Source organism: Ctenocephalides felis, unplaced genomic scaffold (assembly GCF_003426905.1).
Source record: "Ctenocephalides felis isolate EL2017-DRISC unplaced genomic scaffold, ASM342690v1 CF-g0.4_SCAFFOLD_03573, whole genome shotgun sequence".
NCBI classification, from domain to species: domain Eukaryota; kingdom Metazoa; phylum Arthropoda; class Insecta; order Siphonaptera; family Pulicidae; genus Ctenocephalides; species Ctenocephalides felis.
The window spans coordinates 583,290-606,658 of NW_020539727.1; the positions used below are offsets into that span (position 1 = coordinate 583,290).

Genomic DNA, 23,369 nt, shown 5'->3' on the forward strand with positions numbered 1-23,369 from the left:
CAGTAAACAGGAGATCCTGAGTTCGAATCTCGCCGGGAGCCTTGGATTTGATTTTTTGTGTTCTGCCCTAAAGAAGCCTTGATTTTTGAGATTTTCACAAGAGATTTTCCTCAAAATATTGTTAACTTGATCAAATCCATTTGGAAGAAACAACGGGCCGTGGCTTAGTGGTTTAAAGCGCTGTGTAGTAAACAGGAGGTCATGAGTTTGAATCTCGCCGGAGCCTTGAATTTGATTTTTTTGTGTTCTGCCCTAAAGGAGCCTTGATTCTTGAGATTTTACTCAAATTATTGTCGTTAACTTGAGTAAATCTGTTCGTGAAAACAACGGCGCCGTGGCTTAGTTGGTTAAAGCGCCTGTCTAGTAAACAGAAGATCGTGAGTTCGAATCTCGCCGGAGCCATGAATTTGATTTTTTTGTGTTCTGCCCTAAAGGAGCCTTGATTCTTCAGATTTTCACAAGAGATTTTCCTCAAAATATTGTTAACTTGATCAAATCCATTTGGAAGAACAACGGAGCCGTGGCTTAGTTGGTTAAAGCGCCTGTGTAGTAAACAGGAGGTCATGAGTTTGAATCTCGCCGGAGCCTTGAATTTGATTTTTTTGTGTTCTGCCCTAAAGGAGCCTTGATTCTTGAGATTTTACTCAAATTATTGTCGTTAACTTGAGTAAATCTGTTCGTGAAAACAACGGCGCCGTGGCTTAGTTGGTTAAAGCGCCTGTGTAGTAAACAGGAGGTCATGAGTTTGAATCTCGCCGGAGCCTTGAATTTGATTTTTTTGTGTTCTGCCCTAAAGGAGCCTTGATTCTTGAGATTTTACTCAAATTATTGTCGTTAACTTGAGTAAATCTTTTCGTTAAAACAACGGCGCCGTGGCTTAGTTGGTTAAAGCGCCTGTCTAGTAAACAGGAGATCGTGAGTTCGAATCTCGCCGGAACCTTGAATTTGGTTTCTTTGTATTCTGCCCTAAAGGAGTCTTGATTCTTGAGATTTTCCTCAGAATTTTGTTGCTAACTTGAGTAAATCTGCTTGTAAAAATAACGGCACCCTGGCTTAGTTGGTTAAATCGCCTGTCTAGTAAACAGGAGATCGTGAGTTCGAATCTCGCCGGACCCTTGGATTTGATTTTTTTGTTCTGCCCCAAAGAAGCCTTGATTCTTGAGATTTTCACAAGAGATTTTCCTTAAAATATTGTCGTTAACTTTATTAAACCCATTTGGAAGAACAACGGCGCCGTTGCTTAGTTGGTTAAAGCGCCTGTCTAGTAAACAGGAGATCGTGAGTTTGAATCTCGCCGGAGCCTTGAATTTGATTTTTTTGTGTTCTGCCCTAAAGGAGCCTTGATTTTTGAGATTTTCCTCAAAATATTGTCGTTAACTTGAGTAAATCTGTTCGTGAAAACAACGGCGCCGTGGCTTAGTTGGTTAAAGCGCCTGTTTAGTAAACAGGTAGTTAATAGGGGTTACCAAAGTGGTTGCTAATATTATTTAACAGGTTAATGCGCCTGTCTAGTAAATGTGGCTTAGTTGGTTAAAGCGCTTGTGTATAAAATCCCACTTTGAACAATGGGGTGAACTTGTAGACGTTGTAGTCATTAAGGATACCAAAACAGCGCCCACGTGGCTTTGGCTTTGTCACCTACTCTTATTCCAGTATAGTTGATGATGCCCAAAACGCCTGACCTCACAGAATTGATAGCCGAGTTGTTGAAACAAAGAGGTCTGTGCCAAGACAACAGGCTGACATGAGTGAAGCCAATTCTACCACAAAAAAAACTGTTTGTGGGAGGCATTTGGGCTGAGATGGAGGAGAACGACTTACAAGAGTACTTCAAAAAGTTCCGGCAGATCTACAGTGTCAATATTATAACGGAACGTGATACTGAAAAGAAACGTGGCTTTGCATTTGCTGAATTTGAAGACTATGACACAGTTGATAAGATAGTTTTACAGAAGCACCACGAAGTTTGTGGGAAGCCTATTGATGTTAAAAAGACTGTATCAAAACAGGACATAATGAAACGTCAGGGCGATCACCCATCACGAGGTGGTGGCGGTGGGCGGGAAAGCTCTGGTAAACGAGGTGGCAATATGGTAGCCGATGGTGGTCAAGGAGGCTGGAACGACCGCGACGGAAATCAAGGTGGCGATAACTGGGGCGGTAGCAGGGGTTATGATAATGATATTTGGGGAGAGCCACCAAGTCCATGGGAGAACAACACACAAGGAGGAGGTGGAGGTGGATGAAGAAATCAACCTCCAATGAATAACCAAGGGGGCTACAGTAACCAAAAACCTTGGCAACAAGGTCCCAACAACGGACCAAACAATAATATGGGTGCCAACTACCAACAAAGTTATGGAGGTGATCCAGTTCGTAACAACTTGCCTGCAAATCGAGCTCAGCCTTATGGCAGCTCTGGTGGTTACGGGAAAGGTGGCAATAATAAGGGCGGAGGTGGTGGTGGATACCAGAGCTGTGTCGGAGGCAACCAAGGAGGTGGTGGTGGATCTGGAGGAAACAGTATGGGAGGCGGTGGGGGATACCCACAGAGATCATATTAATGACTAGGTTCCAACAGTTAGGGGTAGAAAATAATCGAAACGAAAATCAGGAATTAATTTCTGCCGGTCGTTGGATTAATACATACATAGGAGTTTAATGATTGCAAAATTGACGTAAAATTTAATTATAATAATAATTTATAAATATTATATTACTATAGGAATTAGAGTAATTATATGTTTTACTTACTATATATATTTAGGTATTGACAAGTGTTTAGTGTAAGTTTCGTTTTACTTGTAACCGCATAAGGAGAGAGGACAGTTTTTTTTTGTGTTTTACATTGGATACGAATAATTAAATTATAAAATAAAACAAATTGGTCTGATAATAAAAGGCTCCGGCGAGAATCGAACTCACGATCTCCTGTTTCCTAGACAGGCACTTTAACCAACTAAGCTACGGCGCCGTTGTTTCAGCAAACAGATTTACTCAAGTTAACAACAATATTTTGAGGAAAATCTCAAGAATCAAGGCTCCTTTAGGGCAGAACACAAAAAAATCAAATTCAAGGCTCCGGCGAGATTCAAACTCACGATCTCCTGTTTACTAAACAGGCGCTTCAACCAACTAAGCCACGGCGCCGTTGTTCTTCCACATGGATTTAATCAAGTTAACAATATTTTGAGGAAAATCTCTTGTGAAATTCTCAAGAATCAAGGCTCCTTTAGGGCAGTTAACAACAATATTTTGAGGAAAATCTCTTGTGAAAACGCCGTTGTTTTCACAAACAGATTTACTCAAGTTATATTTTGATTTTTCAAGACAATATTTTGAGGAAAATCTCTTGTGAAAATCTCAAGAATCAAAGCTCCTTTAGGGCAGAACACAAAAAATCAAATCCAAGGCTCCGGCGAGATTCAAACTCACGATCTCCTGTTTACTAGACAGGCGCTTTAACCAACTAAGCAACGGCGCCGTTGTTCTTCCAAATGGGTTTAATCAAGTTAACGACAATATTTTAAGGAAAATCTCTTGTGAAAATCTCAAGAATCAAGGCTCCTTTGGGGCAGAACAAAAAAATCAAATCCAAGGGTCCGGCGAGATTCGAACTCACGATCTCCTGTTTACTAGACAGGCGATTTAACCAACTAAGCCACGGTGCCGTCATTTTTACAAGCAGATTTACTCAAGTTAGTAACAAAATTCTGAGGAAAATCTCAAGAATCAAGGCTCCTTTAGGGCAGAATACAAAGAAATCAAATTCAAGGTTCCAGCGAGATTCGAACTCACGATCTCCTGTTTACTAGACAGGCGCTTTAACCAACTAAGCCACGGCGCCGTTGTTTTCACAAACAGATTTACTCAAGTTAACGACAACAATTTGAGTAAAATCTCAAGAATCAAGGCTCCTTTAGGGCAGAACACAAAAAAATCAAATTCAAGGCTCCGGCGAGATTCAAACTCATGACCTCCTGTTTACTACACAGGCGCTTTAACCAACTAAGCCACGGCTCCGTTGTTCTTGCAAATGGATTTAATCAAGTTGACGACAATATTTTGAGGAAAATCTCTTGTGAAAATCTCAAGAATCAAGGCTTCTTTAGGACAGAACACAAAAAAATCAAATCCAAGGCTCCGGCGAGATTCGAACTCACGATCTCCTGTTTACTAGACAGGCGCTTTAACCAACTAAGCCACGGCGCCGTTGTTCTTGCAAATGGATTTAATCAAGTTGACAACAATATTTTGAGGAAAATCTCTTGTAAAAATCTCGAGAATCACGGCTCCTTTAGGTCAGAATACAAAAAAATCAAATCCAAGGCTCCGGCGAGATTCGAACTCAGGATCTCCTGTTTACTGGACAGGCGCTTTAACCAACTAAGCCACGGCGCCGTTGTTTTTACAAACAGATTTACTCAAGTTAACGACAATATTTTGAGGAAAATCTCAAGAATCAAGGCTCCTTTACGGCAGAACACAAAAAAATCAGATTCTCCGGCGAGATTCGAACTCACCATCTCCTGTTTACTAGACAGGCGCTTTAACCAACTAAGCCACGGCGCCGTTGTTCTAGCAAATGGATTTAATCAAGTTGACGACAATATTTTGAGGAAAGTCTCTTGTAAAAATCTCAAGAATCAAGGCTCCTTTAGGACAGAACACAAAGAAATTAAATTCAAGGCACCGGCGAGATTCGAACTCACGATCTCCTGTTTACTAAACAGGCGCTTTAACCAACCAAGCCACGGCGCCGTTGTTTTCACAAACAAATTTGCTCAAGTTAACGACAATATTTTGAGGAAAATCTCTTGTTAAAATCTCAAGAATCAAGGCTCCTTTAGGGCAGAACACAAAGAAATCAAATTCAAGGCTCCGGCGAGATTCGAACTCACGATCTCCTGTTTACTAAACATGCGCTTTAACCAACTAAGGCACGGCGCCGTTGTTTTCACAAACAGATTTACTCAAGTTAACGACAATATTCTGAGGAAAATCTCTTGTGAAAATCTCAAGAATCAAGGCTCCTTTAGGGCAGAACACAAAAAAATCAAATTCAAGGCACCGGCGAGATTTGAACTCACGATCTCCTGTTTACTAGACAGGCGCTTTAACCAACCAAGCCACGGCGCCGTTGTTTTCACAAACAGATTTACTCAAGTTAACGACAATATTTTGAGGAAAATCTCTTGTAAAAATTTCAAGAATCAAGGCTCCTTTAGGACAGAACACAAAGAAATTAAATTCAAGGCACCGGCGAGATTCGAACTCACGATCTCCTGTTTACTAAACAGGCGCTTTAACCAACCAAGCCACGGCGCCGTTGTTTTCACAAACAAATTTGCTCAAGTTAACGACAATATTTTGAGGAAAATCTCTTGTTAAAATCTCAAGAATCAAGGCTCCTTTAGGGCAGAACACAAAGAAATCAAATTCAAGGCTCCGGCGAGATTCGAACTCACGATCTCCTGTTTACTAAACATGCGCTTTAACCAACTAAGGCACGGCGCCGTTGTTTTCACAAACAGATTTACTCAAGTTAACGACAATATTCTGAAGAAAATCTCTTGTGAAAATCTCAAAATCAAGGCTCCTTTAGGGCAGAACACAAAAAAATCAAATTCAAGGCACCGGCGAGATTCGAACTCACGATCTCCTGTTTACTAGACAGGCGCTTTAACCAACCAAGCCACGGCGCCGTTGTTTTCACAAACAGATTTACTCAAGTTAACGACAATATTTTGAGGAAAATCTCTTGTGAAAATCTCAAGAATCAAGGCTCCTTTAGGGCAGAACACAAAAAAATCAAATCCAAGGCACCGGCGAGATTCGAACTCACGATCTCTTGTTTACTAGACAGGCGCTTTAACAAACTAAGCCATGGCGCCGTTATTTTCACAAGCAGATTTACTCAAGTTAACGACAATATTTTGAGGAAAATCTCAAGAATCAAGGCTCCTTTAGGGCAGAACACAAAAAAATCAAATTCAAGGCTCCGGCGATATTCGAACTCACGATCTCCTGCTTACTAGACAGGCGCTTTAACCAACTAAGCCACGGCGCCGTTGTTCTTCCAAATGGATTTAATCAAGTTAACAATATTTTGAGGAAAATCTCTTGTGAAAATCTCAAGAATCAAGGCTCCTTTAGGGCAGAACACAAAAAAATCAAATCCAAGGCTCCGGCGAGATTCGAACTCACGATCTCCTGTTTACTAGACAGGCGCTTTAACCAACTAAGCCACGGCGCCGTTGTTCTTGCAAATGGATTTAATCAAGTTGACGACAATATTTTGAGGAAATCTCTTGTGAAAATCTCAAGAATCAAGGCTCCTTTAGGGCAGAACACAAAAAAATCAAACCCAAGGCTCCGGCGAGATTTGAACTCACGATCTCCTGTTTACTACACAGGCGCTTTAACCAACTAAGCCACGGCGCCGTTGTTTTCACGAACAGATTTACTCAAGTTAACAACACTATTTTGAGGAAAATCTCAAGAATCAAGGCTTCATTTATTGGTAATTAATTAGTCTATATATAATTAAATAACCGGAATAATTAATAATAATATAAATATTTTATTAAATATAATATATATAAATATATATATATAAAATATATTAATATATAATTAAAAAGATTATTTTACGGAATAATTAAATTTTATATATAAATATATTATTTAATTGAATAACATAAATATAAATTACTAGAAAAAAAATAAAGAATGGATAATATTAATATAATAATTAATGAAAGATTTTATTACATATAAATATGTATAAATCATTAAGTTTACCGACAACAATTATTGGTAATTAAATAGTTTTTATATAATTAAATAACCGGAATAATTAATAATAATATAAATATTTTATTATATATAATATATATAAATATATATATAAAATATATTAATATATAATTAAAAAGATTATTTTACGGAATAATTAAATTTTATATATAAATATATTACTTAATTGAACAACATAAATATAAATTACTAGAAAAAAATAAAGAATGGATAATATTAATATAATAATTAATGAAATATTTTATTATATATAATATATATATATAAATATATATATATATATAAAATATATTAATATATAATTAAAAAGATTATTTTACGGAATAATTAAATTTTATATATAAATATATTACTTAATTGAACAACACAAATATAAATTACTAGAAAAAAAATAAAGAATGGATAATATTAATATAATAATTAATGAAATATTTTATTATATATAAATATGTATAAATCATTAAGTTTACCGACAAGGCTCCTTCATTCGGCCGTCAGCGCTCGAACAGTGAACATCGTGCAGTAACAGTGTAAATAAAAAGTGATCTGTCAAAATTGTAAGTGTTGGAAGTAAGTAATATAATTTGATTAGTTAGTGCAAAGGAATGTAATTCTCGCATGAGTAGCGGGAAGTATGGTGAAGAAGGGGCTGGCTGGAAAGAGAAAAGCCAGCCCAAAAATAGAATTGAAAATGAACATATTTCGAGAAAATTAAACTCCAAACATGAGAAGATGGATTGTGACGATACGAAGTCACAAAAACGAAGTGCTTCCGAAGATTTGAGACAAATAAATCATAAGGTATGCAAAAAGGTACAGAGAAAAATGTGAACAATGAACCTGAGAAAATCATAGATCAAAATATTGTAGATTTAAGAAAGATAGGAAACACCAACCTAGTAGATAGTAAAGTTAGCGAAAGCACAAATGATGATTCAAATCCCGGAAAAAGTGAAAGGAATGATAATAAGGAATTTTTTTTCAAAGTTTTGAATGGTATCAGATATAGGAAGGAAGATAAGCCATACACCGTGTATGCAGAAAGCATAGATAAAAACATTGGAAAAATTCACGAAATGGCAATAGGCAGGAAAATTCATGGAAAATTCCCAGAAATAGGTAAAGAAGTAGAAGAAATTAAAAGTATTGGAAAAAATCGAATAAAAATAGTATTTAAAAGTCACTATTGGGCAAACTTTGTAGTAAACAATCAAATATTCAAAGACATTAACCTAAAAACATACATCCGTTCACAAAACATTTCAATAAAAGGATTAATAAGAAACGTAGATAAAGAAATAACCGAAAAGGAATTATTAGAAAGCATAGAAAGCCCCATAGAAGTTTTGAACGCACAATGCCAAAAAAGTACTTATACTAATAATTATAAACAAACAGGGAAAAACGTAATATTGACTTTCAGAGGCACTAAGCTACCTGAAAAAGTATCTTTACACTATGTTAAATGCCCGGTAGAATTATATGTACCAAGAGTTATTTAGTGCTATAATTGCTTGAGATATGGACACGTAAAAAATCAGTGCAAAGGCAAAGCTAGGTGTAGTCGATGCACAGGACCGCACAACATCAGGGACTGCAATTCGAAAGAATTGCCAAACTGTATATTTTGCAAAAAGGAGCACTATGCAACTAGCAAATTATGTCCGGAGTACGAAAAAAATAAAAACATAAAAACGTTGACCGCTATGAAAGGTATATCACAGAAAGAACCATACGAAATTTTATTCAACAAGCCATACGTTAAAGCGACTAAATTTAATTTAAATAGCAAAGAAAATGAAAATGCGTTTCCGGAACCTATAGCAAAGAATGCTGGGATACCGCGAACAGTCGGTCAAGGGAAACTGACATACAATAAAAAAAGTAACAGCAAAAGTATGGAAAAAGGAACTGAAACAAACAAAACTGACAAAGAGGAACAAAGCATAAGAATGGAAGAAGTACGTGAAACAGATATAGTCAAAAATAACGAAAAGACGGATGGCAAAGAAGAAGTACGAGAAGAGAATAAAACGGAAAGCAATGAAAAAAGTGAAAATATAAATCAAGTAAATGGCGCACAGTCAGTAGAAAACATCAAAAAGGGTGAGAAAATTGCGAATAAAACATATAAAATAACAGATGAAAGAATAATAAATATAATAGATGAAATGATTAATGAAGGAAAAGGGTACAAAGGCAAAGAAATAGATGTGATAAAAAAAATGGAAAGCAATGTGAACATTATATAATAAATAAATATAAAAATAAAAATGAGTGAAATAAATTTGTTACAACTCAATTGCAGGTCATTGAACGCAAATAGAGGAAGCATAGAAAATTATATGTATATTAACAAAATAAACATTGCGGCTTTGTCAGAAACTTGGTTGAAAAACAATGTTAAATACAAATTTAGAAATTACAATTTAGAGACTGATAATAGAATTGATAACTATGGTGGGGTTGCCTTTCTAATCGAAAAAAATATAAAATACTCAAGAAGAACACTAGTAAATAATGACCCATATATTCAAGCTTGCTTAATAAATGGTAGAAAAACATATAATTTGGCTGTTATATATTGTGCACCAAATACCAACATAAACAATGTGAAAGACATTTTCGAACAAATTGAAAATCCAAGAATAATAATGGGAGATTTTAACGCTCAACACATAGCGTGGTCAAGAAATCAGGATGCAAAGGGCCCTATATTATATGAAATTTTGGATGAAGAAGGGCTTATGATACTAAACGACGGATCAAATACAATGATAGAAAATCCATATAAAAGAATAGGAGCAGTCGACTAAAGCATATGCTCGCCCAGTATGACAATGGACATCGAATGGAGTGTGTCTAATGAATCTCTGGAGTCGGATCATCTTCCCATAAAGTTAAAAATAAATTATTCACAAGAAATAAGAAAAAACAACAGAACTCAAAACAAGTGGAACTTGAAAAAAGCCAATTGGGACAAATACCAAAAGAACATGGAATCAATAACACACAAGATCCATGAAGAGGAGACTCCAGACATCGGTAAGCTAATAAAATATATAAATCAAGCGGCCAAAGAAAGCATTCCTAGAACCAGTCAAAATAATAGATTACATTTCAAGCCTTGTGTATGGTGGGATGATGAATGCGAAGAAATAGTCAAGGAACGTAGGAAAGCATTCTTAGAATATAAAAAAGCAGCAAATTTTGAAAATTATGAAAAATACGTAAAAATTAATGCTTAGACCAAAATCAAATTGAAAATGAAAAAGATATACTCTTGGATTAAATTCACCAACAGTATAAATTTAGAGATGGGTTATAAAAAAATTTGGCAGACTGTGAGAAAGTTTAGTAAAAAAGTGAAGAGTCCAAATCAAGAGGCATCAATAAACAACGAATTTGGAGATGAACTATTGGAGTATATGACTCCCGAAATTGTAGTTAACAAAAGAAGAGAAACAAATCCTAGAAGTCAAATAGATAGTTTGGTTACTCCAATATGCTTAGAAGAAATAAAAATAATTGAAATAAAAAAAATGGATATAACACCAGGAAAAGACCAAATACACTACGAAATGCTATTTAAAATGAATGACACATGGAAAGAATACTTAGTGAAAATATTTAATGACTTTATCGAACGAGCCTATATACCAAGAAGCCTGAAAGAGAGTATAATTGTGCCAATTCTAAAAAAAGGACGGGACACAAGACTAGTAAGCTCATATAGACCTATATGTTTAGAATCTAATATATTAAAACTCTTTGAAAGAATTATGAAAAACAGACTAGAATGGTACCTTGAAAAAAATAATATGATACCTAATTTTCAATTTGGATTCAGGAAAGGACAAGGAATAAGGGATAATACAAATAACGCACTCCCAAAACGGATATATGATGTTATTATCCATAGACATTAAAAAAGCCTATGATAACGTGAACCATGACATAATGGAAACAAAAATGAAAGAAATGAACATCAATTTGAGAGAATTTTGATCAAGAGAGACTTTTGTCAGATATAACGGGCGCCTATACGGGCCCAGACTAGCCAACATAGGGCTCCCACAAGGATCAGGATTAAGCCCCATACTCTTCAACCTATATACATATGACCTAAAGGAAGTGGTGAAAGAACCTGTGTCTGCACTGCAATATGCGGACGACATAGCTCTCTATGTAATTGATAAAGATTGGGAGAAATGCAAGAAATACGTGAGCAACAGTGTATTACAGTTGGAAGAATGGCTAAATTACAATGGATTGGAATTGGCACACGAAAAATCGGTAGTGATGCAATTTAGTAGGCATAGGAAGTATGATCATATTGGTGACATACAGCTGGGTAAACACAAGTTTCCAGTTACGGATGAACATAAGATTCTTGGAATAACATATGACAAAAAAATCAAATTTAAAAGCCAGATATTAAACATATGCAGAAAATGTGAGAAGGGTATAAATATATTGAAGACAATTTACAACATGCAATGGGGAGCGCATCCGGCAATTTGTCTAAACATATATAAAGCATTGATAAGGTGTCATCTAGATACCATTAGCTTTATGAGTAAAAATCTCACCAAACGAGATATAGACAAATTGAATAAAATTCAATACTCAGCAATACGAATTTCATTAGGCGCGCTGAAATCCTCTCCAATAAATACACTATTAGCAGAGTCCGGAGAATTACCTCTAGAATCAAGGTAAGAAATAATATCAAAAAGATATTTAATATCTAAGGTAAGCAGAAACGACAAAATAGTGTTACAAACATTGAATAATCTAAAGGATTTATGTGAGGGAAATACATATTGGAGCAGAAAAGAAAACCCGATCTTAGTGAGTAGCTACCTATGGATAAATAAATATAAACAGTTAATAGCGCAAGATCTAGATTGCCAATTCCGCTATCCTTTCGAATATAGGTGGGTAAACCAAAACAACATAATAATAGATAAAATTACTGACAATCCTTTGATACAAAGAGACAAAATTAACTTTATATTCAAACAAGAAATAAATAAAACACATCCAAATTACACTCTTATTTTTACGGTTGGATCAAAGAAGGATGGTGCTGGTTGTGCCGTGTATGTACCCCGACTCAATATAGAACAGAAATATAAATTGCCCGAAAGTGCTTCTAGTTTCACTGCCGAGATGACGGCCATCAAAATAGCAATAAATATAATAGAAGAAAAAAAAATTACAAAGAGTGTTATTCTATCTGACTGTAAATCAGCTCTAGAAGCTATAAAAAGAACTTACGAAAAAGCTAATAAAATAGTATATGAAATAATAGATAAAACTATGAGTCTAAGAAGGAAAGGATTTGACCTAAAATTTATGTGAATAAAGGGACATGCAAGAATAACCGAAAATGAAAAGGCGGACGAGCTGGCCAAAGAGGGATGTTATTTGGGTACCGAAATAAGCAGCCTTCTATCAGCAAATATCAACAAAATAGTCATGAAAGAACAAAGAGAAAAATGGCACAGTATATTTGACAACATTAGTCAAAGAAAAGGGAAAATATATCTGGAAATAAATTCAGATATGCATTCGAAACCGTGGTGTCAAAAGATAACTGAAAACCGCATGCACATCACTACAGTCATAAGAATGCGAATTGATCACACAAAAAATAGAGCATTTCGGCTACGAGATGGATTATCGAGGTTCGAAGAGTGTGACTGCGAAGAGGGAGGGCCTGAAAATACGTATCACATTGTTTTTCGATGCAAGAAATATACAACACAAAGAAAAGCGCTTTACCAACGCCTAGAACAAAAAAATATAGTTTTTCCAACGAATACGACAATAATATTAGCTATGAAAAACATGAGTATATATAAAGATGTAACCAAATATTTATTTGAGTGCCAAAAATATTTATAGACAACTAAGTTAAGTTATCAATTTAATTAAGCTAGTTATTTAATCTAATTAAAATTATTGAAATTTGAATTTATTATTATTTTAATCACTACTGAAAATGTAAGAACAGATTAAGTTAGTTATTCTATTAGTTAGTTATAAGGGATGACTGTATATTATTAAATAGATGTCAATAAAATCATGAAAAAGGCTCCTTTAGGACAGAACACAAAAAGATCAAATTCAAGGCACCGGCGAGATTTGAACTCACGATTTCCGGTTTACTAGACAGGCGCTTTAACCAACTAAGCCACGGCGCCGTTGTTCTTCCAAATGGATTTACTCAAGTTAACGACAATATTTTGAGGAAAATCTCTTGTAAAAATCTCAAGAATCAAGGCTCCTTTAGGAGTCTTCAAAAAAGAAAAACAAATTTAAGGCTCCGGCGAGATTCGAACTCACGATCTCCTGTTTACTAGACAGGCGCTTTAACCAACTAAGCCACGGCGCCTTTATTTTCACAAGCAGATTTGCTGAAGTTAACGACAATATTTTGAGGAAAATCTCAAGAACCAAGGCTTTTTTAGGGCAGAACACAAAAAGTCAAATCCAAGGCTCCGGCGAACTCACGATCTCCTGTTTACTAGACAGGCGCTTTAACCAACTCAGCCACGGCGCCGTTATTTTTACAAACAGATTTACTCAAGTTAACGACAATATTTTGAGGAAAATCTCAAGCCACGGCGCCGTTGTTTTCACAAACAGATTTACTCAAGTTAACGACAATATTTTGAGGCCGTTGTTTTCACAATATTTTGTGAATAACAGATTTACTCAAGTTAACGACAATATTTTGAGGAAAATCTCTTGCGAAAATCTCAAGAATCAAGGCTCCTTCAGGACAGAACACGAAGAAATCAAATTCAAGGCTCCGGCAAGATTCGAACTCACGATCTCCTGTTTACTAGATAGGCGCTTTAACCAAATAAGCCACGGCGCCGTTGTTCTCACAAACAGATTTACTCAAGTTAACGACAATATTTTGAGGAAAATCTCAAAAATCAAGGCTTCTTTAGGGCAGAACACAAAAAAATCAAATTCAAGGCTCCGGCGAGACTCGAACTCACGATCTCCTGTTTACTAGACAAGCGCTTTAACCAACTAAGCCACGGCGCCGTTGTTCTTCCACATGGATTTAATCAAGTTAACAATATTTTGAGGAAAATCTCTTGTGAAATTCTCAAGAATCAAGGCTCCTTTAGGGCAGAACACAAAAAAATCAAATCCAAGGCTCCGGCGAGATTCGAACTCACGATCTCCTGTTTACTAGACAGGCGCTTTAACCAACTAAGCCACGGCGCCGTCATTTTTACAAACAGATTTACTCAAGTTAACTACAATATTTTGAGGAAAATCTCAAGCCACGGCGCCGTTGTTTTCACAAACAGATTTACTCAAGTTAACGACAATATTTGGAGGAAAATCTCTTGTGCAAATCTCAAGAATCAAGGTTACTTTAGGGTAGAACACAAAAAAATCAAGTGCAATGCTCCGGCGAGATTCGAACTCAGGATCTCCTGTTTACTAGACAGGCGCTTTAACCAACTAAGCCACGGCGCCGTTGTTTTTACAGACAGATTTACTCAAGTTAACGGCAATATTTTGAGGAAAATCTCAAGAATCAAGGTTCCTTTAGGGCAGAACACAAAAAAATCAAATTCAAGGCTCCGGCGAGATTCGAACTCACGATTTCCTGTTTACTAGACAGGCGCTTTAACCAACTAAGCCACGGCGCCGTTGTTTTTACAAACAGATTTACTCAAGTTAACGACAATATTTTGAGAAAAATCCCAAGAATCAAGGCTCCTTTAGGAGTCTTCAAAAAAGAAAATCAAATTCAAGGCTCCGGCGAGATTCGAACTCACGATCTCCTGTTTACTAGAAAGGCGCTTTAACCAAATAAGCCACGGCGCCGTTGTTTTCTCAAACAGATTTACTCAAGTTAACGATGGTAACCCCAATAAACTATCACCTGCGCCGTGGCTTAGTTGGTTAAAGCGTCTGCCTAGTAAACAGTATATCGCGAGTTCGAATCTCATCTAAGCCTTTCATGTGTTTTTGTATATTTTCTATAATATCGACGACAACTTTGATAAGCCCAATTTATTATCACCGGCGTCGTGTTTTAGTTGGTTAATGTGCTGGTCTAATAAATGTGGATTAGTTGGTTAATGTTCCTGTCTAGCAAACGTAGCTTAGTTGTTTAAGGCGACTGTGTAGTAAACAGGAGACCGCAAGTTCGAATTTTGCCGGATCCTTTCATGTGTTTTTCTATATTTCCTATAATATTGGCGACAACTTTTGTAACCCCAGTTAATTATCAGCGGCGCCGTGGCTTAGTTGGTTAAAGCGCCTGTCTAGTAAACAGGAGATCGCGAGTTCGAATTTCGCGGAAGCCTTTCGTGTGTTTTTTTATTTGTTCTATAATATTGGCGACAACTTTGGTAACCCAAAATGCTTATAACCGGCGCCGTGGCTTAGTTGGTTGAAGGGCCCGTCTAGTAAACAGTAGATTGCGAGTTCGAATCTTGCTGGAGCTTTTCATGTGTTTTCCTAAACTTCACATAATATTGGTGACAACTTTGGAAACCCCAATGAACTATCACCGGCGCTGTGGCTTATTTGGTTAAATCGCCTGTCTAGTAAACAGGAGATCGCGAGTTCGAATCTCGCCGGAGCCTTCCATGTGTTTTTTTTATGTTTTATAATATTGGCGACAACTTTGTTAACGCAAATTGTTTATCACCGGAGCCATGACTTATTTGCCAAAGCGCCTGTCTAGTAAACAGGAGAACGCAAGTTCGAATCTCGCCGGAGCCTTTCATGTGTTTTTCTATATTGCCTATAAAATTGGCCACAACTTTTGTAACACCAATTAACTATCACAGGCGCCGTGGCTTAGTTGGTTAAAGCACCTGTCTAGTAAACAGGACATCGCGAGTTCGAATCTCGCCGGAGCCTTTCGTGTGTTTTTCTATATTTCCTCTAATATTGGCGACAATTTTAGTTGCACCGATTGACTATCGCCGGCGCCGTGGCTTAGTTGGTTAAAGAGCCCGTCTAGTAAACAGGAGATGGCGAGTTTGAATCTCGCTGGAGCTTTTCATGTGTTTTTCTATACTTCCTATAATATTGGTGACAACTTTGGTAATCCGAATTAACTAACACCGGTGCCATGGCTTAGTTGATTAAAGCGCCTGTCTAGTAAACAGGAGTTCGCGAGTTCGAATCTCGCCGGAGTTTATCAATTAAATAAAAATACATCGTGTGCTTTGCTCTTCTTTATTAAAGTTTTTTGTATAACAGTTATAGTTTTTAAAGACCGATTCTGCCGCATAATTTTTTTTATATTTTTTACAATATTGGCGACAATTTTGGTAACCCCGATTAACTATCCCCGGCGCCGTGGCTTGGTTGGTTGAAGCGCCTGTCAAGTAAACAGTATGTCGCCAGTTCGAATCTCGTCTGAGCCTTTTTTTATATATGTTTTATTGACTTCTATTTAATAATATACAGTCATCTCTTAAAACTGACTAATAGAATAACTAACTTAATCTATTCTCACATTTTCAACAGTGATTAAAATAATAATAAATTCTAATTTCAATAATTTTAATTAGATTAAATAACTAGCTTAATTAAATAGATAAATTAACTTAGTTGTCTATAAATATTTTTGGCACTCAAATAAATATTTGGTTACATCTTTATATATACTCATCAGTTTTTCATAGCTGATATTATTGTCGTATTCGTTGAAAAAACTATATTTTTTTGTTCTAGGCATTCGTAAAGCGCTTTTCTCTGTGTTGTATATTTCTTGCATCGAAAAACAATGTGATCCGTATTTTCAGGCCCTCCCTCTTCGCAGTCGCATTCTTCGAACCTCGATAGTCCATCTCGTAGCCGAAATGCTCTCTTTTTTGTGTGATCAATTCGCATTCTTATGACTGTAGTGATGTGCATGCGGTTTTCAGTTATCTTTTGACACCACGGTTTCGAATGAATATCTGAATTTATTTCCCGATATATTTTCCCTTTTCTTTGACTAATGTTGTCGAATATACTTTGCCATTTTTCTCTTTGTTCTTTCATGACTATTTTGTTGATATCTGCTGATAGAAGGCTGCTTATTTCAGTTCCCAAATAACATCCCTCTTTGGCCAGCTCGTCCGCCTTTTCATTTTGGGTTATTCCTGCATGCCCTTTATCCACATATATTTTAGGTCAAATCCTTTCCTTCTTAGACTCATAGTTTTATCTATTATTTCATATACTATTTTATTTGCTTTTTCGTTAGGTCTTTTTATAGCTTCTAGAGCTGATTTACAGTCAGATAGAATAACACTCTTTGTAGTTTTTTCTTTTTCCATTATATTTATTGCTATTTTGATGGCCGTCATCTCGGCAGTGAAACTAGAAGCACTTTCGGGCAATTTATATTTCTGTTCTATACTGAGTCGGGGTACATACATGGCACAACCAGCACCTTCTTTCTTTGATCCATCCGTGAAAATAAGTGTGTAATTTGGATGTGTTTTATTTATTTCTTGTTTGAATATAAAGTTCATTTTTTCATTTTCACTGTCAGTAATTTCATCTATTATTATGTTGTTTTAGTTTACCCACCTATATTCCAAAGGATAGCGGAATTGGCAATCTAGATCTTGCGCTATTAACTGTTTATATTTATTTATCCATAGGTAGCTACTCACTAAGATCGGGTTTTCTTTTCTGCTCCAATATGTATTTTCCTCACATAAATCCTTTAGATTATTCAATGTTTGTAACACTATTTTGTCGTTTCTGCTTACCTTCGATATTAAATATCTTTTTGATATTATTTCCCACCTTGATTCTAGAGGTAATTCTCCGGACTCTGCTAATAGTGTATTTATTGGAGAGGATTTCAGCGCACCTAATGAAATTCGTATTGCTGAGTATTGAATTTTATTCAGTTTGTCTATATCTCGTTTGGTGAGATTTTTACTCATAAAGCTAATGGTATCTAGATGACACCTTATCAATGCTTTATATATGTTTAGACAAATTGCCGGATGCGCTCCCCATTTCATATTGCAAATTGTCTTTAATATATTTATACCCTTCTCACATTTTCTGCATATGTTTAATATCTGGCTCTTAAATTTGATTTTTTTGTCATATGTTATTCCAAGAATTTTATGTTCATCCATAACTGGAAACTTGTGTTTGCCCAGCTGAATGTCACCAATATGATCATACTTCCTATGCCTACTAAATTGCATCACTACCGATTTTTCGTGTGCCAATTCTAATCCATTGTATTTTAGCCATTCTTCCAACTGTAATACACTGTTGCTCATGAATTCCTTGCATTTCTCTCAATCTTTATCTATTACATAGAGGGCTATGTCGTCCGCATATTGCAGTGCACACACAGGTTCTTTCACCACTTCCTTTAGGTCATATGTATATAGGTTGAAGAGTATGGGGCTTAATCCTGATCTTTGTGTATCTGATACCATTCAAAACTTGAAAAAAAAATTCCTTATTTTTTTAATTATCAATCCTTTCACTTTTTCCGGGATTTGAATCATCATTTGTGCTTTTGCTACCTTTACTATCTACTAGGTTGGAGTTTCCTATCTTTCTTAAATCTACAATATTTTGATCTATGATTTTCTCAGGTGTATTGTTCACATTTTTTTCTGTACCTTTTTTGCATACCTTATGATTTATTTGTCTCAAATCTTCGGAAGCACTTCGTTTTTGTGACTTCGTATCGTCACAATCCATCTTCTCATGTCTGGAATTTAATTTTCTCGAAACATGTTCATTTTCAATTCTATTTTTGGGCTGGCTTTTCTCTTTTCAGCCAGCCTCTTCTTCACCATACTTCCCGCTACTCATGCGAGAATTACATTCTTTTGCAATAATTAATCAAATTATATTACTTACTTCCAACACTTACAATTTTGACAGATCACTTTTTATTTACACTGTTACTGCACGATGTTCACTCAAAGGAGCCTTGATTCTTGAGATTTTCACAAGAGGTTTTCCTCAAAATATTGTCGTCAACTTGATTAAATCCATTTGCATGAACAACGGCGCCGTGGCTTAGTTTGTTGAAGCGCCTGTCTAGTAAACAGAAGATCGTGAGTTCGAATCTCGCCGGGGAATTTGATTTTTTTGTGTTCTGCCCTAAGGAGCATTGATTCTTGAGATTTTCCTCAAAATATTGGTAACTTGATTAAATCCATTTGGAAGAACAACGGCGCCGTGGCTTAGTTGGTTAAAGCCCGGACGAGCCCTGACATTTCTTTAAATTCGAGTGCCTATTATTTACTACAATGTTGTACATTGGATCCAAACACGCACTGGGTATAACCCGTGGTTCATTGGTCTAGGGGTATAGGGGTTTATTGAGTAGACCGCGTGGCTCGTTGGTTTAGGGGTATGCCTCCCGCTTAGGGTGCGGGAGGGCCCTTTAAATTCGAGCACATATTATTTACTACAATGTTGTACATTGGATGCAACACAAACACGCACTGGGTAGAATATGTCGCTCGTTGGTCTAAGGGTATGATTTCCGCTTTGGGTGCGGGAGGTCTCGGGTTCAAATCCCGGACCAGCCCGGACATTTCTTCAAATTCGATTACCTATTATTTACTACGGTGTTTTATATTGGATCGTTGGTCTAGGGGTATGATTTCTGCTTAAGGTGCGGGATGTCCCAGATTCAAATCCCGGACGAACCCTAATGTTTCTTTATATTCGAGTACATATTATTTACTACAAAATTGTATATTGGATCGAAGATACATTAATTACTACAATGTTGTAAATTGGATCCAACACAAAGACGCACTGGATCAAACCCGTGGCTCGTTAGTCTAGGGGTATGATTTTGGCTTAGATAATAAACGTAAGTGGCAAATCGTGTGTGAAATGTGTTTATTAAGTATACCGCGTGGCTCCTTGGTCTAGGGGTATGATTTTCGCTTAGGGTGCGGGAGGTCCCGGGTTCAAATCCCGGACGAGCCCGGACTTTTCTTCAAATTCGAGCACATATTATTTACTACAATGTTGTTCATTGGATGCAACACAAACAGAACACGTGGTTCGTTGGTCTAGGGGTATGATTCCCGCTTACGGTGGGGGAGGTTCCGGGTTCAAATCCTAGACGAGTCCGGGCATTTCTTTCAATTCGAGCATATATTATTTATTACATTGACGTTATAAATATAATAATAATGTCGATTTGGTATAATAGTGAGTCTACCCATATTGAAACCTTCTTTTAATTTTGACAAATTGCAACAGGAAAGTAATAAACGTGATTGCGTCGGCCTGGAATCGAACCCGGATCAAATGCTTGGAAGGCAACTATGCTGACCATTACACCACCGATGCCTAACATATTGCATTCAATTATGGTGAAATAACTTATAGTTGTAACTTATTAAGTTGATAAAGTTTATTGAGAGTTTTGGTATGTAGACAGCAAAATGCCAAGACATGACAAATAATTTCTTAAAATTTCCATTCTACCACATATTGAAACTTTCTTTTAATTTTGACAAATTTCAACAGGAAAGTAATAAACGTGATTGCGTCGGCCTGGAATCGAACCCGGATCAAATGCTTGGAAGGCAACTATGCTGACCATTACACCACCGACGCCTAACATGTTGCATTCAATTATGGTGTAATAACTTATAGTTGTAACTTATTAAGTTGATAAAGTTTATTGAGAGTTTTGGTATGTAGACAGCAAAATACCAAGACATGACAAATAATTTCTTAAAATTTCCATTCTACCCATATTGAAACTTTCTTTTAATATTGACAAATTGCAACACGAAAGTAACAAACGTGATTGCGTCGGCCGGAAATCGAACACGAATCAACTGCTTGGAAGACAACTATGCTGACCATTACACCACCGACGCCTAGCATTTTGCATTCAATTATGGTGTAATAACTTATAGTTGTAACTTATTAAGTTGATAAAGTTTATTGTGAGTTTTTGTATGTAGACAGCAAAATGCCAAGACATGACAAATCATTTCTTAAAATAATGTGATATTTCCGAACATCTCTTGTGGGTATTCAGCCGACAAAATTTAGACAAAAATTGCAACGCATAAACGGCTATAGTTAATTACCAATTTCCAAACTGGGCTATACAATATATGGTCATTACATAAATCATGTTTTATCAAGCGTCCTTTGTGGGGATCGAACCCACGACCTTTGGAATAGAAGTCCAACGCGCTATCCGCTGCGCCAAAGGGACCACAAACTCAAAAAACTTTTGTTTGCGTTGATTATTATAAGTTACAGATATGTGTTATTTATTGGGTATAAGAATAATTGTTGTTTATACCCGTTATTGTTTGATGATTATAAATATTGTTTATCCTATATATCATTATATTGTTTATCACTATTATCAATAGCACGGCAAAGGCCTCCGTTGCACAATTGGCTAGTGCGCTCGGCTGTTAACCGAAAGGTTAATGGTTCGAGCCCACCCTGGGGCGTATAAGAGTTATTATTGATATCTTGGAATATTAAAAGAATATTTTTTATACCCAATAGTATTTAATGATTATATTGTTCATCATATTGTTACGAATGTGTGGGTGAGCACCCACATAACTACATAACTACCCCTTTCAGTCATGAGGTAGTCGTGGTCGAGGGTGTGCGTTGCCTGCATGGCCTCAAAGTCGGCAAACGTGCGGTCCAGCGCACGAAAGGGTTAATAAAATGTTTTTAATGTAAGCCTAGAGGACGTCATGGGGGGACAGCGTTTCGGAAGCTGTCACGCGAACTGAAAGTAGACTTTGTATAGTTTGTATAGTTTATAGGAGTGAAGTAAATGTTAACTATTTGTGTGTGAAGTGAATAGGGCCCGATGTCTGGACAGGTATTGGTCACTGGTTGCGCCGTGGGTTACAGATTATATACTACATACAAAGTCTAATATTTACTGCAATGTTGTACATTGGATCCAACACAAACACGCACTGGGTATAACGCGTGGCTCGTTGGTCTAGGGGTATAGGGTTTTATTGAGTAGACCGCGTGGCTCGTTGGTCTAGGGGTATGATTTCCGCTTAGGGTGCGGGAGGTCCCTTTAAATTCGAGCACATATTATTTACTATAATGTTGTACATTGGATGCAACACAAACACGCACTGGGTAGAATATGTCGTTCGTTGGTCTAGGGGTATGATTTCCGCTTAGGGTGCGGGAGGTTCCGGGTTCAAATCCCGGACCTCCCGTCCGGAGGACATTTCTTTAAATTCGAGCCCCATATCTTTAAATTTGTTGGTCTAGGGGTATGATTTCTGCTAACGTGCGGGGTGTCCCACGTTGGAAGAACAACGGCGCCGTGGCTTAGTTGGTTAAAGCGCCTGTCTAGTAAACAGGAGATCGTGAGTTCGAATCTCGCCGGTGCCTTGAATTTGATTTTTTTTGTTCTGCCCTAAAGGAACCTTGATTCTTGAGATTTTCACAAGAGATTTTTCTCAAAATATTGTCATTAACTTGATTAAATCCATTTGGAAGAACAACGGCGCCGTGGCTTAGTTGGTTAAAGCGCCTGTCTAGTAAACAGGAGATCGTGAGTTCGAATCTCGCCGGAGCCTTGGATTTGATTTTTTTTGTGTTCTGCCCTAAAGGAACAAGAGATTTTCCTCAAAATATTGTCGTTAACTTGAGTAAATCTGTTATTTGAAAATAACGGCGCCGTGGCTTAGTTGGTTAAAACGCCTGTCTAGTAAACAGGAGATCGTGAATTCGAATCGCGCCGGAGGAAGAACAACGGCGCCGTGGCTTAGTTGGTTAAAGCGCCTGTCTAGTAAACAGGAGATCGTGAATTCGAATCGCGCCGGAGCTGTGAATTTGATTTTTTTGTGTTCTGCCCTAGAAGAGCCTTGATTCTTGAGATTTTCCTCAAAATATTGTCGTTAACTTGAGTAAATCTGTTCGTGAAAACAACGGCGCCGTGGCTTAGTTGGTTAAAGCGCCTGTCTAGTAAACAGGAGATCGAGAGTTCGAATTTCGCCGGAGCCTTGGATTTGATTTTTTTGTGTTCTGCCCTAAAGAAGCCTTGATTCTTGAGATTTTCACAAGAGATTTTCCTCAAAATATTGTCGTTAACTTGAGTAAATCTGTTTGTGAAAACAACGGCGCCGTGGCTTGAGATTTCCCTCAAAATATTGTCGTTAACTTGAGTAAATCTGTTTGTAAAAATAACGGCGCCGTGGCTTAGTTGGTTAAAGCGCCTGTCTAGTAAATGGGAGATCGTGACTTCGAATCTCGCCGGAGCCTTGGATTTGATTTTTTTGTGTTCTGCCTTAAAGGAGCCTTGATTCTCGAGATTTTCACAAGAGATTTTCTTCAAAATATTGTTAACTTGATTAAATCCATGTGGAAAATAACGGCGCCGTGGCTTAGTTGGTTAAAGCGCCTGTCTAGTAAACAGGAGATCGTGAGTTCGAATCTCGCCGGAGCCTTGAATTTAATTTCTTTGTGTTCTGCCCTAAATGAGCCTTGATTCTTGAGATTTTCCTCAAAATATTGTCGTTAACTTGAGTAAA

The 23,369-nt window shown here is 36.8% G+C and overlaps 20 non-coding genes and 1 pseudogene across 20 annotated transcripts; 7 read left to right on the forward strand and 14 right to left on the reverse strand.

Moving 5' to 3' along the window:
* The first annotated feature begins 328 nt into the window (after window positions 1-328).
* Trnat-agu lies at window positions 329-402 on the forward strand. Its single transcript has one exon. It is a non-coding gene; the product is annotated as a tRNA-Thr (tRNA).
* A 1,113-nt stretch (window positions 403-1,515) lies between these two features.
* Window positions 1,516-2,564, forward strand: LOC113389266 (annotated as a pseudogene).
* A 336-nt stretch (window positions 2,565-2,900) lies between these two features.
* Window positions 2,901-2,974, reverse strand: Trnap-agg. Its single transcript has one exon. It is a non-coding gene; the product is annotated as a tRNA-Pro (tRNA).
* Window positions 2,975-4,138: 1,164 nt separating this feature from the next.
* Window positions 4,139-4,212, reverse strand: Trnat-agu. Its single transcript has one exon. It is a non-coding gene; the product is annotated as a tRNA-Thr (tRNA).
* Window positions 4,213-4,687: 475 nt separating this feature from the next.
* Trnat-agu lies at window positions 4,688-4,761 on the reverse strand. Its single transcript has one exon. It is a non-coding gene; the product is annotated as a tRNA-Thr (tRNA).
* Window positions 4,762-5,065: 304 nt separating this feature from the next.
* Trnat-agu lies at window positions 5,066-5,139 on the reverse strand. Its single transcript has one exon. It is a non-coding gene; the product is annotated as a tRNA-Thr (tRNA).
* Window positions 5,140-5,254: 115 nt separating this feature from the next.
* On the reverse strand, window positions 5,255-5,328 carry Trnat-agu. Its single transcript has one exon. It is a non-coding gene; the product is annotated as a tRNA-Thr (tRNA).
* A 303-nt stretch (window positions 5,329-5,631) lies between these two features.
* On the reverse strand, window positions 5,632-5,705 carry Trnat-agu. The gene has a single exon. It is a non-coding gene; the product is annotated as a tRNA-Thr (tRNA).
* A 477-nt stretch (window positions 5,706-6,182) lies between these two features.
* On the reverse strand, window positions 6,183-6,256 carry Trnat-agu. The gene has a single exon. It is a non-coding gene; the product is annotated as a tRNA-Thr (tRNA).
* A 6,892-nt stretch (window positions 6,257-13,148) lies between these two features.
* On the reverse strand, window positions 13,149-13,222 carry Trnat-agu. Its single transcript has one exon. It is a non-coding gene; the product is annotated as a tRNA-Thr (tRNA).
* Window positions 13,223-13,813: 591 nt separating this feature from the next.
* Trnat-agu lies at window positions 13,814-13,887 on the reverse strand. Its single transcript has one exon. It is a non-coding gene; the product is annotated as a tRNA-Thr (tRNA).
* Window positions 13,888-13,999: 112 nt separating this feature from the next.
* On the reverse strand, window positions 14,000-14,073 carry Trnat-agu. The gene has a single exon. It is a non-coding gene; the product is annotated as a tRNA-Thr (tRNA).
* Window positions 14,074-14,433: 360 nt separating this feature from the next.
* Trnat-agu lies at window positions 14,434-14,507 on the reverse strand. The gene has a single exon. It is a non-coding gene; the product is annotated as a tRNA-Thr (tRNA).
* Window positions 14,508-15,658: 1,151 nt separating this feature from the next.
* Window positions 15,659-15,732, forward strand: Trnat-agu. Its single transcript has one exon. It is a non-coding gene; the product is annotated as a tRNA-Thr (tRNA).
* Window positions 15,733-19,728: 3,996 nt separating this feature from the next.
* On the forward strand, window positions 19,729-19,800 carry Trnap-agg. Its single transcript has one exon. It is a non-coding gene; the product is annotated as a tRNA-Pro (tRNA).
* A 297-nt stretch (window positions 19,801-20,097) lies between these two features.
* On the reverse strand, window positions 20,098-20,169 carry Trnag-ucc. The gene has a single exon. It is a non-coding gene; the product is annotated as a tRNA-Gly (tRNA).
* Window positions 20,170-20,367: 198 nt separating this feature from the next.
* Trnag-ucc lies at window positions 20,368-20,439 on the reverse strand. Its single transcript has one exon. It is a non-coding gene; the product is annotated as a tRNA-Gly (tRNA).
* A 543-nt stretch (window positions 20,440-20,982) lies between these two features.
* On the reverse strand, window positions 20,983-21,055 carry Trnar-ucu. Its single transcript has one exon. It is a non-coding gene; the product is annotated as a tRNA-Arg (tRNA).
* Window positions 21,056-22,153: 1,098 nt separating this feature from the next.
* Window positions 22,154-22,227, forward strand: Trnat-agu. The gene has a single exon. It is a non-coding gene; the product is annotated as a tRNA-Thr (tRNA).
* A 114-nt stretch (window positions 22,228-22,341) lies between these two features.
* Trnat-agu lies at window positions 22,342-22,415 on the forward strand. The gene has a single exon. It is a non-coding gene; the product is annotated as a tRNA-Thr (tRNA).
* A 796-nt stretch (window positions 22,416-23,211) lies between these two features.
* Trnat-agu lies at window positions 23,212-23,285 on the forward strand. The gene has a single exon. It is a non-coding gene; the product is annotated as a tRNA-Thr (tRNA).
* The last annotated feature ends 84 nt before the right edge of the window (window positions 23,286-23,369 follow it).